We start from the raw sequence: 13,383 nt of genomic DNA on the forward strand, positions 1-13,383 counted from the left end.
TACATATGGCTGACACATAGAAACTTTTTTTTTTTTTTTTTTTTTTTGAGATGGAGTCTCGCTCTGTCACCCAGGCTGGAGTGCAGTGGCATGATCTTGGCTCACTGCAGCCTCTGTCTCCCGGGTTCAAGCAATTCTCCCACCTCAGCCTCCCAAGTAGCTGGGATTAAAGTTGTGTGCCACCACACCCAGCTAATTTTTGTATTTTTAGTAGAGATGGGGTTTCACCATGTTGGCCATGCTGGTCTTAAACTCCTGACCTCAGATGATCTGCCTGCCTTGGCCTCCCAAAGTGCTGGGATTACAGGCATGAGCCACTGCGCCCAGAAACTTCTTTAAAAAAAAAAAAAATCATAGAATCTGTGTAGATAGTATTTTTATAGGTGGAGTTTCTCTGCTTTTTTTTTTTCTCTCTCTCTTCCCACGCCCCACAACACTAGAAGACCATAAGTTATGCCTTGTTTTAGAAAAAGCACATATCAAATTTCTAGATCTTCTTGGTATATTACAACTAGAATATGTCTATAAGGAGAAAATAAATGGGTAGAAATACCAGCACAATAACCAAGACATTGATTTCAGGAGGCCTCTATTAACAAAAGAAGTTCGAGAAGCTGCTACATGGCAGAAATCATGAATAATATGTTGAATTGGCTTAGATCCCTTAAACCCAGTCTTTCTTCACATCAAGTACCTTTGTTGGCCTTCCTAGTTGGAGTTTACATGGAGTGCAGCTTTGCCGTAAAGTAAACCATGGGCCTACATTAGAAATTGGTAAAAGTTTCTCTCTCTCAACACTGCTAAATCCACTTGATGAGAGTGTTTATTTTGTAAGGAAATACTGCGTTGAAATAATCATGTAATGAAGAAAGATTCTTACTCTACTTGCTACCACAGACATACACCACATCATATTCTAGATCTAGACTTTTAAATTATAAACAATTAGCAACTGAAAGAAATAACAAATAAATGACACTTGGGACTGTATTTTCTCTGTATATTTATACAACTATACTTGAGTTGTCTTTGTTGGCAAGAATCAGATATAACATAAAAATGCATTCCTGCCAAAAGTGTGTAACCTATATCTAAGCATAAGGAAACATAAGACAGACCCAAAGTGAGGGACATTCTACAAAATAACTGGCTTGGATTCCTTAAACACGTCAAGGCTAAGCAACACAAAGGCTGAGAGACTTGCAAGTTTTTTTAAAAACAAAGGCGATGTGATAACTAAATGCAGTGCATAAACCTGGATTGGATCCTGCTCCAGGTGAAGATGACATCTATAAGAACATTACTGGGGCCAGGCACAGTGGCTCACGCCTGTAATCCCAGCACTTTGGGAGCCCGGGGTGGGTGGATCACGAGGTCAGGAGTTCAAGACCAGCCTGGCCAACATGGTGAAACCTCATCTCTAATAAAAATACAAAAATTAGCCGGGTGTGGTGGCACTGTACACTGTACAGGTGGTGCCTGTAATCCCAGCTACTCAGGAGGCTGAGGCAGAGAATCGCCTGAACCTGGGAGCAGAGGCTACAGTGAACTGAGATCATGCCACTGCACTCCAGCCTGGGCAACAGAGTAAGACTCTGTTCAAAAAAAAAAAAAAAAAAAAAAAGAGAAAATATTTATTGAGGTAAAATGCATATAACATAAAATTAACCATTTTAATGTGAACAAATGCTGGACTTTTATCATGTAAAATTTCAGGGACACAGAACAATAAAGAAAATAAATATCATAAATGCTCTTATGCCCATCACCCAGATTCGGAATAGTCTTAGCATTGTGCCTTATTTGATGAGGACTTTAATACTTTTTTTTTTGAGATGGAGTTTTGCTCTTGTTGCCCAGGCTGGAGTGCAATGGCACAATCTCTGCTCACCGCAACCTCCACCTCCCAGGTTCAAGCGATTCTCCTGCCTCAGCCTCCCGAGTAGCTGGGATTACAGGCATGTGCCACCATGCCTGGATAATTTTGTATTTTTTTTAGTAGAGAGACGGGGTTTCACCATCTTGGCCAGGCTGGTCTCGAACTCCTGACCTCAGGTGATCCGCCCGCCTCAGCCTCCCAAAGTGCTGGGATTATAGGCGTGAGCCACCACACCCGGCCTAATACATTTTTAAAAATAAAACCTTATAGATAAGTTTAAGGCCCCATGCCTATTTTTCCTGATTCTATTTCTCAAAGGCAGCCACTATCCCAAATTTGGTATTTATTATTGCTATGAATATTTTCATACTTTTGCTACATATGTATATATCTGGAAACACTATATAGAATACATGGAAGGAATATATAGACTATATAGAATTATTTGACAAATTTTTATATATACATGGTTTTATGTTGAATCATATTTTACATACTTTTAAATTATATATTTATTTACTTATTTTTTAGACACAGAGTCCCACTCTGTTGCCTATGCTGGAGTGCAGTGGCATGATCATAGCTCACTGCAGCCTGGAACTCCTAGGCTCAAGCGATCTTCCTGCCTGAGCCTCCCAAAGTGCTGGGATTACAGGCATGAGACACTGTGCCCGGCCACATGCCTTTAAAACAAAAATGAAACATTGTGTTTCTGGGACTCATTATGTTGACACATACCTTTGTAACTGCTAAACAGTATTCCATTGTATGGCTACATCACAATATACTTATACATTCTTTTTTTGATGGACATTTAGTTTCCAGCAAGGTTTTTTAAATTAGAAAATGCAACAATGTACATTCTTTTTTTTATTTTTATTTTGTTTGAGACGGAGCCTCACTCTGTCATCCAGGCTGAAGTGCAGTGGTGCTATCTCGGCTCACTGCAACCTCTGCCTCCCAGGTTCAAGTGATTCTCCTGCCTCAGCCTCCCAAGTAGCTGGGATTACAGGCACACACCACAATGCCTGGCTAATTATTTTGTATTTTTAGTAGAGACAGGGTTTCACCGTGTTGGCCAGGATGGTCTCGATCTCCTGACCTTGTGATCTGCCCGCCTCGGCCTCCCAAAGTGCTGGGATTGCAGGTGTGAGCCACCGCGCCCGGCCAATATTCTTATTTCTAATGCGGCATAGAGGAGTGGTTAGGAGCCAGGGTGCTAGAGCCACATTATCTGTATTTGAGTTTTGTCTCTATGGGTAAATTACTTCTCTGGATTTGAGCTGTGTCTCTATGGGCAGATTACTTCTCTGTACTTCTCTTTAGTGCCCTGTTCCGTTCAGTCATGAAAGCAATGAAGGAAGACAGAACTTCTAATATTATGGTTTCTGAATCATCCTTAATGAGCCTGTCATCAATAAAATGAGAAACTGCAACCTATTTAAACACTATTTATCAGATTATAACACACATTAGAGAATTTAAATATCTTTATGGCAGGACAATGAAAGTAAAGTGCAGTCTCTATTCTGACTATTGTTTGAAGCTGAGATTTATTGGTATTTTAATACCAATAAATTAAAGTTAGTAAGTAACTTATTAAGTAAGACCAATCATGGCATACTACTCAAGGAGCATTTTACAAAGATCTAATACAGAAACTATATCTGATGCAACACTAACCATAGTTGCCAGATCCCCATTTTATTTCCTATAATTTATATTTAATGTTCCTGGATTCATCTGTCTTTTCGAGCAGCCTATCTAATGTATGAAAAGGGAGAAGTTAATAGATGTATATAATTATGATTTTATTTACTGTCCCTGGGACCTAGTGCTGTTTTAAATTCACAGTTTGTTGGGGTAGAGTGCCCATTTGGCATGTTTGTATGTGCTTGGCCCATTTAAGCAGAGCTCTTCTTTGCCCTAGGCTAGTAAAAAAAAAAATCAATTCCAATAGCACATTTGAGAAGAGGAACAACCATCATTGGAAACTTCTTTGATGTTTAATTTGTAATTTTAAAGCATAATTTGGTAAACTGAGGTGTTTTTCCCCTCCTTTACATTCTCCAGTGGCCAAAGTTGTCTCTGTCTCTTATTAGAAATAGCCTTTTGATTTTTTTTTTTTTTTTAAATGAGACAGAGTCTGCTCTGTCACCCAGGCTGGAGTGCAGTGGCATGATCTCGGCTCACTGCAACCTCTGCCTCCCGGGTTCAAGCAATTCTCTCGCCTCAGCTTCCCGAGTAGCTGGGATTATAGGCGAGCACCACCACACACGACTAATTTTGGATTTTTAGTAGAGACTGGGTTTCACTGTGTTGGCCAGGCTGGTCTCAAACTCCTGACCTCAAGTGATCCATCCTCCTTGGCCTCCCAAAGTGCTGGGATTGCAGGAGTGAGCCATCACGCCTGGCCTTTACCTGTGGTTCTTGTATCTAAAGTGAAAATTTGTGAAAGTTGATTTCTGTCCAAGATATCTGTACTTGAAGATTGACAGTAGAGTTCCTCTGGGCAGATCTGACGTAATAACTGAATAGGAGGGATTGGAGATGGGAGCTGTAGTTCCCTTCCTCCCTCTCCATCCCCCGCCTCCACTTGGACTGAACCCTAATCTTCAGAGCAAGACTCTTTAGGATTAGGATAAAAAAAAAATTAAGATCTCAGAAGTTAGAACTGGTTTGTCACCAACTAGGTAGAGAGTTTCCCTTGGTTGTTTCAGTGCTGAGAATTTGACCCTGTCTGGTGCTGCACCTATCTTTTTGTAATTATCTACATTCATTGTCGTTCTATCGATTTTCAAAAGCCACTTATATGGGCTTATTTTACACAGATAAGGTTAACCATTGTCTTGTTTAAGCCATGTTACTTTCAATTACAAGCAGCCTACACGAATTCTAACTGATACTGATGGAATTGGATTAAATGACTTTTGGTTCCTTTCTAGTTCTGACACACGAGCTTAAATATTTTTTGAGGGCCAGTTCTATGCCTGGTGCTATGCTAACTGTCCACATTTCCTTCCTATCTGTCCACATATCCTTCAGAGTGATCTTCTTTGAACTACATGCTTGAAGCCCTGAGCTGGTTAGCATTCAGAGACTGGGTGATGCAGCTCGGGTGGCTGAATTTTCTCCCTACCTTCTGACAGTCAGGGGGCTCTGATGATCAGTATCTTGGTCCTGCCCATTTTTGCTAAGAGCATGAAATAACTTAGTTTCTAACCTCAGTATCCTAGTTTTGAAGTCCAGCCTGATGTTCAGAGAGTCTATACTTCTTTTTTTTTTTAATTTTACTTGAAGTTCTGGGATACATGTGCAGAACGTGCAGGTTTGTTACATAGGTATACATGTGCCATGGTACACCTATCAACCCTTCATCTAGGTTTTAAGACCTGCATGCATTAGGTATTTGTCCTAATGCTCTCCCTCCCTCCCCTTTCTCCCCACCCCCTAACAGGCCCCGGTGTGTGATGTTCCCCTGCCTCTGTCCATTGTTCAGCTCCCACTTGTAACTGAGAACATGCGGTGTTTGGTTTTCTGTTCCTGTGTTAGTTTGCAGAGAATGATGGTTTCCAGCTTCATCCATGCACCTGAGCGCACCACACCTGATGCCTCTGTAGCCTGTGACCACACTGTCAAGGTCAGCCCACTAGTAACTCCCACTTGTACCCCAACCCCTGGTCTGAGGATTCCCCGTATCTGTCATTGTCACCCCCCTCCCTTGAGGTCTTCCATCTGATCACCAAGGCTTCGTTTGAGACATCTGGTTAGCATCTGCTACTTACGCTTACACATCGCCAGGGACTCTACTTGCTTCACCTTCTCTGGGCAGTCCTAGGACGAAACAGTTTGGTCCATTTGTTCATTCATTCATTTTCTCATTCCTTCCGCGGTTAGTACCTCTTATTTAATATAGCCAAGGGATCAAGATACAGTTACCCTTGATGAGGTCATCAAGATCTATTTGCTAGAATGCTTTAGATATGTTAACCTGATAGATAAAAATCAAGAGGAAGAAAATGGCAGGAGGCCACTGAAGTTCAACGGACAGAATTCTTATTTCAGCAAATGTGGCCAGATTTGCTAAAGACTGTGTTTATCTGGCTCTAGCATTATCTCTTTCCATTTCTCTCTCACACTCTCCCTGTAGTAAGATATTCGAAGTCAGTATTTTCCAGATGATGATGATCCACTGGAGGAAGATGTCTTTGTGGATATATGTGTTTTAGGTTCTCCAACAAATAAGTATAGAGCTTTTTCTTTCTTTCTTTTTAAATTTTATTTATTTTTTGAGACAGGGTCTCACTCTGTCACATAGGCTGGAGTGTAGTGGCGCGATCACAGCTCATTGCAGCCTTGCCCTCCCAGGCTCAGGTGATCCTCCCACCTCAGCCTCCCAAGTAGCTCAGACCACAGGCACACACCACCATGCCTGGCTAATTTTTGTATTTTTTTTGTGGAGACAGGGTTTTGCCATGTTGCCTAAGCTGGTCTCAAACTCCTGGGCTCAAGTGATCCGCCCGCCTTGGCCTCCCAAAGTGCTGGGATTACAGGTGTGAGCCACCGTGCCAGGCCTAGTTTCTGTTTTTAATTGGAGAAATATCTTCAGATTTGGCCAACTTACAAAACACTTATTTTAAAGTCATTTGAAATATAATTTATTTGAAACTTAAAGATATTTATTTGTGCTATTCTTTTGAAAATATTTGTGTCCTTTGCAGATAGTTGTATCCTTATCTGAATAATCTTTTGTAAGTATAATTTTTGGATATAAAGGCAAATTCAGCTTCCTATTCTAAAATGTAAGAACCAGGAACATGATGAAACCTGGCCTCTGGGAAAGAATCTGGCATCCACTTGTTTGGGAGATATTCATTGAAGAGTTAGTGAAGCCATTATACAACCTGTGTGTGTGTGTGTGTGTGTGTGTGTGTGTGTGTGTGGAGGGGGGTGGGGCGGGAAGGGTGATTCTAAAGAGCACAGAGCTTTTTAATAGCTATGCAATTTAAAATTGATTATTTAAGTATAAATAAATACCTGTTATAGTAATTTTCAGAAACCTCTAATTTCTTTGGGAAAGGATGGCATTATAAGAAAGTAATATTTGTCAGACTCTGCTATAAAAACTGGTAAAGATTATGTGAAGCTCAACAGAAAGATACTGGAAAAATTAATAGCATGGTTTGCTGCAAATCAGAAAAATGTATTCACGGGGATTGGAGTGGGGGAGGAAGAGTTTCCAAGGTAAGGGAAAGGGGGATAGCTGTGAAATTGGGGCTGAAGAAAAATCACATTTAATACTAAGTACAGAACTGGGACATTTAGATAGAATTCACATTATAAAAATAAATAAATATAAATATAGGGATTTTTTTAATTGCATGCTACAATTCTAGAATATGTCAGGATTGTTTGATCATCTTACATTTTTGCTTCCAATTTATCATTTAGGCTTGCATACTTTAAAATAAAGGCTATTTTAGGCTGGGCACAGTGGCTCATGCCTGTAATCCCAGCACTTTGGGAGGCCAAGGTGAGCAGATCACTTGAGGTCAGGAGTTTGAGACCAGCCTGGCCAACATGGTGAAACCCCATGTCTACTAAAAATACAAAATTGGCCGGGTGTGGTGGCACATGCCTGTAATCCCAGCTACTTGGGAGGCTGAGGCAGGAGAATCGCTTGAACCTGGGAGGTGAAGGCTGCAGTGAGCCGAGGTCACACCACTGCACTCCAGCCTGGGCGACAGAGTGAGACTCCATCTCAAAAAAATATAAAAAATAAAAAATAAAATAAAGGTTATTTGAGGAAATAAATCATTTTCTACCAATATTACACAGAAAGTCTAAAAAGCATAATTAATAACTAGAGAAAGATAGTGTATTTAAAAATAATATCTAACCAGAGAATTTCAGGTTTCCTTCTGGTTTTCTAACTATTGGTAGCTAAAAATACTGATGTCATTTAAAATTATTAATTGCTGTTTTATATGATCCATTTAAGCTTAAAATAAAACTGGATATTCAACATTAAGCCAATATATTTGTTCAATTCTGTGCCAAGAATGATTCTAGGTGCAGATACACGGCTGTGAATCAAACAGCCAAGGAAATTAAGAAATGGAAATGAGTTCTGTTTCCATGACAATTTAATGATTCCTATTCTGTAGGGAAAAAATTCTTGCACTACTTCCCCTGAGTTCATATAGAGTAGTAGTTCTCAATCCTGGCAGCCATTAGAGTTACTTGAGGGTCACTTGGAGTGGCATGGGCTCAACCCAGATTTATTAGAAATAAACAGAATTTCTAGAGATGGAGCCTGTTACCTTCTTCTTTTTGAGCTCCCTATGTCGTCAAGCCAGAGTTGAGAACCACCGATTTATTCTAGAGTATGCCAAATCCAAGGAAGCAGATGGAAAGCCTACTTCACTTCTGAAGATTCATAGCTTCTGTTTTTAAAAATCAATGCACGGGAATGTAAAATGGCTCTGTTGCTGTGGAAACTGGTTTGGCAGTTTCTCAAAAAATTAAACACCATAAAATTACCATATAACCCATCAATTCCATTCATAGGTGATATACCTTCAAAGAATTGAAAACAGATACTTACACAAATACTGTACATGTATGTTCATAGCAGCACTATTCACAATAGCTAACAGGAGGAAATCATCCAAAGGTCCTTGAATAACACACATACAATGGAATATTGTTCAGCCACAAGAAGAAATGAAGTAATGATTCATGCTACCTCATAGATGAATCTTGAAAACATGCTAAATGAAAAAAGCCTGACACAAAGGGTCACACTGTATGATTCCATTTATATGACATATTCAGAATAGGTAGATTTCTAGAAATAGAAACCATATTGGTTGCTGGGGCTGAGAGGAGGGAAGCATGGGGAGTAAGCGCTAAATGGGTATGGGTATTTCTTTTGGGATGATGAAAACCTTTTGGAACTAGATGTATTGGTTACACAACAATATGAATGTACTGGATGCTACTGAATTGTTCACTTTAAAATGGTTAATTTTATGAGATGTGAATTTTGCCTTAATTAAAAAAAACCCTATCTACAAACATTAAATCTTTACTTTTAATGTAATTTTTCTTGATTAAAGAAAACTAGCTGTTTGGCTGGGCACGGTGGCTCACACCTGTAATCCCAAACTTTGGGAGGCGGAGGCAGGTGGATCATGAGGTCAGGAGTTCGAGACCAGCCTGGCCAAGATGGTGAAACCCCGTCTCTTCTAAAAATACAACAATATTAGCAGTGTGTGGTGGCGGGCGCCTGTAATCCCAGCTACTCGGGAGGCTGAGGCAGAGAATCGCTTGAACCCGGGAGGCAGAGGTTGCAGTGAGCCAAGATCACGCCACTGCACTCTAGCCTGGGTGACAGAGTAAGACTCTGTCTCAAAAACAAAAACAAAACAAAACAAAGCAAAACAAACAAACAAAAAACCTCAAAAAACTAGCTTTTCTGGAAATCAGATTAAAACTTGTCATAAAACACCTGTTGAATCAACTTAATTCTGTGATCCAGGCTTTTCATTTGTCCCATAACTAGCCTTAGGGAGAAGCTGTGACTTGCCCGCATTCTGAATACATCTAAGAAGATACTGTATCTGGAAATTTTAATTTTTTTTAAACTCTGTGTTTAGGTCTTCACTGGGGAGCACTCAGGGACCAAGGGATATCCCTTGTGTCAATAATACATGCTGGTGATTTCAAAACTTCTGGCCATGTCTTCTGAGGCTAAAAATATTGAAGATACTGCCTTTCCCAAAAGGACAGAGAAGAAGCATGCCAAAAGGAGGAAAGGAAGTTACTATATCAAAAAGAATGTGTATTGCAGCACAATTCACAATTGCAGGTATGGAATCAACCTAGGTGCCCATCAGCTTGTGGATAAAGGAAAGTGTGATGTATATAGGCCAAGCACAGTGGCTCATGCCTGTAATCCAGCACTTTGGGAGGCTGAGGCAGAAGGCTCCCTTGAAGCCAGGAGTTTGAGACCAGCCTGGACAACAAAGTGAGACCCTCTCTCTATTTTTTTTTAAGTGGTGTATATATACCATGGAATACTACTAAGCCATAAAAAGAACCAAATAATGTATTTTCAGCAATTTGGATGGAACTGGAGGCCATTATCCTAAGTGAAGTAACACAGGGACAAAAAACCAAATACTGCATGTTTTCGCAAGTGGGAACTAAGCTATGGGTATGCAAAGGTATACAGAGTGCTATAATGGACACTGGAGACTCAGAAAGGGGGAGGATGGGCCGGGCATGGTAGCTCACACCTGTAATCCTAACACTTCAGGAGGCTGAGGCAGGTGGCTCACTTGAGATCAGGAGTTCAAAACCAGCCTGGCCAACATGGTGAAATCCTGTCTCTACTAAAAATACAAAAAAATTAGCTGGGCATGGTGGCACATGCCTGTAATCTCAGCTACTTGGGAGGTTGAGGCAGGAGAATCGCTTGAACCCGGGAGGTGGAGGTTGCAGTGAGCCAGGATCATGCCACAGCACTCCAGGCTGGGTGACAGAGCGAGACTCTGGCTCAAAAATAAATAAGTAAATAAATAAATAAATAAATACATAAATACATAAAAAAGGGGGAGGAGGGTGGAAGGGGGATGAGGGGTGAAAAACTACCTATTGGGTACAATGTACACTACTGGGGTGACTGGTGCACTAAAAGCCCAGAATTCACCACTGTTCATCCATGGAACCCATAACCATTCCTACCCCTAAAGCTAATGATATAAAAAAAGTTTTTTAAAAATTAAGAGAATAGGAAAAATCAGCAAAAGAGATGTGAAAATGTTACAAGTAGCTAGAGACTTCAGGTTTTGAAAACATACCAGAAATCTAGATTTTTCTTCATAAAAAGATATAAGGATACTCTAGTGGTATTTAAAAATGCCAAACAAGGCTGGGTGCGGTGGCTCATGCCTGTAATCCCAGCACTTTGGGAGGCCGAGTCGGGCAGATCACGAGGTCAGGAGATCGAGACTATCCTGGTTAAAACAGTGAAACCCTGTCTCTACTAAAAATACAAAAAATTAGCCGGGCGTGGTGGCGGGTGCCTGTAGTCCCAGCTACTTGGGTGGCTGAGGCAGGAGAATGGCGTGAACCTGGGAGGTGGAGCTTGCAGTGAGCTGAGATCATGCCACTGCACTCCAGCTTGGGTGACAGAGCGAGACTCCATCTCAAACAAACAAACAAAAAACAAACAGACAAAAAAAAAAAAAAAAACCACACACACACATAAACTAAGGCCAAACAATGGATATAATATTTGGAACCTAGAAAGAGTTGTCATTGTTTGGGAAATATCTTCTGGAGGAGTGAAAATGGTGGGCAAGTCATGTAACTGATTTACGGAAACATTCTGTGATAAACACTCAGGATCTGACAGGTTGAGGGATGACCAAAGGCCCTGAAACCTGTCCTTAGATTTCTTCTATGTGATACCCATACCCTTAGAAGGTTGGCAGGTATAACACAGAGCTGAGGCCTGAACACACTGGTTCCATCAGGTCTTTGAAGCTCTGTGGCTAGTGCTGAATACAGAACACATTTTTATCTTCCTGGTTAATATATTAAAAATACGCTGTTCATAGGAAATGCTGCCATATTGCTATGGCAATACATAGGGTGTGGCCGCCATACATACCAAACAGCTAGCGATTCCCTCCCCTGCTCCCCTGCTCGTCTTTGTATCTTCAAAAACTCACCTTAAATATAAAGATTTAATGTGTGTATGTGGGCTTTTTTTCTTTTCTTATGAAATAATGATAGATTTATAGGAGGTTACAAGGAAATGTCCAGGAAATTCTCATGTACCTTTTTCTCAGCCTCCTAAATATTAACGTCATACACAACTGTGATATAATATCAAAACCAAGAAATTGACACTGGTCCAATCCATACAGTTTAATCAGATTTCACCAGTTACATATGCACTTGTGTGTGTGTGTGTGTGTGTGTGTGTAACTTCATACAATTTTACCACATCCATAGCCTTGCATAACCACCACCACAATCAAGAGACTATACCACCATCACCACAAGACTCCCTAGAGCTACCCCTCTACAGCCACCTTCATCCTCTCCCCATATCTCTAACCTCTGACAATCCCTGATCTGTTCTTCATCTCTATAATTATGTTATTTTTTTGGATGTTACATCAATAGAACTATGTCGTATGTACCCTTTTGGGACTGGCTTTTTTTTTGTTTTTGTTTTTGTTTTGTTTTTTCACTCAGCATAATTTCCTTGAGGTTCCTCCAAGTTGTTGCCAGTGTGAAAGGTTTGTTCCATTTTATGGCTGGATCATATTCCATGGTATGGATGTCCCATAGGTTCTTTAACCATTCACCATTACAGGACATTTGGGTAGTTCCTAGTGTTGGGCCGTTATGAATGAAGGTGCTGGGGGTCAGTCTTCATTTTCTCTGGTACACCATGAATGACACCAACAGTGCCCTTGCTGGATCATAGGATGAGTTCATGCTTAGTTTCAAAAGGAACAGCTGGGTGCTTCTCCAGAGTGGATGCAGTCTTTTAGGAGAGAAAATACTGTCTTTCAGGAATACTGACTTTACCGAAGAAGTATCCCACATTTCTCTAAATAAATCTTTTTTTTTTTTCTGAGACAGAGTTTTGCTCTTGTCGCTCAGCTGGAGTGCAATGGCGTGATCTCAGCTCACTGCAACCTCTGCCTCCCGGGTTCAAGAAATTCTCTTGTCTCAGCCTCCGGAGTAGCTAGGATTACAGGTGCCCACCACCACACCCAGCTAATTTTTGTATAAATAAATCAATTTTTAAAAGAAAAGGGAAATACAATTATTTTCTTAAAATGTTGAGTTTGAATATACTGTATTTTAATTTTATTTGGAACTCAGACATTTTATTTTTCTAATTTCTCTGTCATGATTCAGATGTTGTCAAAAAGCAGTTGATCCTGTGTAGTTTGTGATTTCACAGCATGCTAAACATAACAGAATGGTGGAGGTGGTTGTGAGTGATAATGGCTCAGAGATAAAAATAATTGTTTATAGGGTACTTTGGTTAAAAGAATCATGAAAACAATATTTTCAAAGAAAGACTTAGAAGACAATATAATTGTCTCTTTTTGCCCACTGAATTCTAAACGAGTTGCTCATGTTCTCTCATGATTCAGTAGCACAACACCTTCATATAGTCGAATTGTGGCTGCTGCTAGCCTCAACACCCTCTTTTTCTTTTCTTTTTTTAAATAGATACAGCATCTTGCTATGTTGCCCAGGCTGGTCTCAAACTCCTGGGCTCAAGTGTTCCTCCTGCCTCAGCCTCTCAAATTGCTGGAATTATAAGTGTGAGCCACCACACCCACCGTCAACCCTGTCTTAAGACTAAAAAATAGGCTGGGCTCGGTGGCTCACGCCTGTAATCCCAGCACTTTGGGAGGCTGAGGCGGGCAGATCACGAGGTCAGGAATTCGAGACCATCCTGG

At 40.5% G+C, this 13,383-nt stretch overlaps 1 long non-coding RNA gene across 2 annotated transcripts in view; it reads left to right on the forward strand.

Annotated features, from left to right (window-relative positions):
- The first annotated feature begins 9,299 nt into the window (after window positions 1–9,299).
- Window positions 9,300–13,383, forward strand: part of LOC115831742 — a 32,402-nt gene continuing 28,318 nt past the window's right edge. For both annotated transcript variants that reach the window (XR_004027226.1, XR_004027225.1), the window contains exon 1: window positions 9,300–9,752. This is a non-coding gene — a long non-coding RNA (uncharacterized LOC115831742). The remainder of the gene's footprint in view (window positions 9,753–13,383) is intronic.

The sequence above is a fragment of the Nomascus leucogenys genome, chromosome 20, assembly GCF_006542625.1.
Source record: "Nomascus leucogenys isolate Asia chromosome 20, Asia_NLE_v1, whole genome shotgun sequence".
In the NCBI taxonomy this organism is placed as follows: Eukaryota; Metazoa; Chordata; class Mammalia; order Primates; family Hylobatidae; genus Nomascus; species Nomascus leucogenys.